Genomic DNA, 2165 nt, shown 5'->3' with positions numbered 1-2165 from the left:
ACCAAGAAGGTGGCCAATCCCATCTAGGTTTTCCTTACCATCCATCTCCTGTCTGGACTTTGTTTTCCCACAATCTCTGGTTTTCCCCTTGGAAAAGGCTTGTGTCTTTCCTTTGGGCCGCCCAGTGGGATGGAGCTGACCCTATACAGAAATTTTGAATGTTGCAGCGGTGGAGGTGGGCACCTCATATAGATTGGGCATCAAGCTGGACAGGGTAAGAACGGGACACTTGGCTGCTTCGTAGTGTTGCATATCTTCTCTTCCAACCATGAGTGGTGATGCAGACCTGTGACATGTTGGGACAATATGGGAATTTCTGAGCTCTTGAGGTGTATAGATCACAGGTGGGCAACTCCTCCATACGGATGAATGAACAGTCGGTGTAAGAAGCATTTGGCAAATGCTTCTAAGGCTATGGAAATCTAATCATACTTGGTGCTCTTCACATCTGTTATGTGCCTTGTGTTCTGGAGACAAGATCCAGGTCCACAAAGGTGTTCAGGAGCGTCATTCCTATGTAGGCTCCTAACCTACATCAACACCCAAGGGTGTTTATGCCACTGGTAGGAGCTAGGTGCTAGCTACCTTTCACTCATCTGGCTTCAACCTGTCATTTTGGCAGGCATGCAAGGACCCGGCCTGGCTGGAGGAGGGCAAACACAGAATACAGGGTGTCCTGCGTGGGATCATTGGTCAGGAGGGTACGTTCCGCATCTCTGCCTACAGCTCATTGAATCACATCACCCATGCCTGGAAAACAGCCTTCATCGGGCATATTCTTGGCATCGTGCCTCCATGCACAGCACTTTTTGTGTTCTTCCTGAGACTCATGAGGCTGAGCTGTGTGTTAGCTTGACAGAGGATGTACTAGAAGCTGGCAAGAAAAATACAGTGGAACAGGAGGGCCATGCAGGCGCTCAGTGTCTTCAGGAAAGTGACTGAGTCACAGCAGAAAGACATAGGGAAATAAAATCAGACAGGTATGTAGATGCTGCTAGACCAAGCCTGGTGCAAACCAACCTCAAGCTCAGGTTTTCAATGTCACTGCTTTTACCTCAGTATTTTGCATCAAGGAAAACAGCTACTTTTTTTCCTCCCCTGGTTATGTTGCAGGCAAATGAACAGAGCTGTGTTTGATGAGGACAAACTACAGGAATCTCAAAGGATATCCAAACATTTAATTTTGAAAATTTAGAAATGTCATGTGTATTTTAGCCTCCAAGTAGTCCTTTACATGCCCTTTTTATAAGGCGTGTAGTGATAGGACAAGGGGTAATGGCTTTAAACCGGAAAGGGGGGAGATTTCAACTAGCTGTAAGGAAAAAGTTCTTCACTTCGAGGATAGTGAGGCACTGGAACAGGTTGCCCAGAGAAGTCGTGGATGCCTCAGCCCTGGAAGGGTTCAAGGCCAGGTTGGATGAGACTTTGAGCAACCTGATCTAGTGGAAGGTGTCCCTGCCCATGGCAGAGGAGTTGGAACTAAATGATCTTTACGGTCCCTTCCAACCCTAACCATTATATGATTCTATGATTGTATGACTATAACACACAACCTATGGCAAAGACGGGGGAAGAAAAAAAGGGAAATGAAATCATTGTAAAATGAACAAGATCAGCAGGTCTTATCTGGAATTGTCAAGGCAGGATGATTCAACATTATCTGGGCGTTTTTCAGTGCTGTTGCAGCAGCAATGTGAAGGCCGAGCTCAATGCCTCTGGGTCCCACTGAGGTTTTCGGTGTCATGCAAGAGTTGTCCTTGCCCATGATCAGCTTTTCATGAGAAGCACTTTGAAACCCATCAGCTCTTTGCAGGTTTATTCTCATAGGGGCTGCATTTCCGCAAATGTCAGATTTGAGCCATTTTTCTTTTTTTTTTTCCTCTTGCATTTGCTTTCCTAATGTTAACCTCCAGAGGGCGAAAACCATTCAGAGATACGCTGGGAAGAGCTCCAGCCAAGCTTGAAGTGATCTGCTGTCGCAACGGGAAGGCTTCAGGCAGCTCCAAGCAGACCAATGTTCCAATGCAACGGGAAGGATTCAGGCTCTACTCTATTCAAGCCCACACTCCTCCAAGGCTCAGGAGGAAATGCCTCACTCTTAGGAGTAAACGCCCCGCATTAAATAGTCAGGAATCATGTGGTTTACTTGATGGGTCAAGGCTATT

The sequence above is a fragment of the Tauraco erythrolophus genome, chromosome 2 (genome assembly GCF_009769465.1).
Source record: "Tauraco erythrolophus isolate bTauEry1 chromosome 2, bTauEry1.pri, whole genome shotgun sequence".
Lineage (NCBI taxonomy): Eukaryota > Metazoa > Chordata > Aves > Musophagiformes > Musophagidae > Tauraco > Tauraco erythrolophus.
This window is presented reverse-complemented; position numbering follows the sequence as displayed.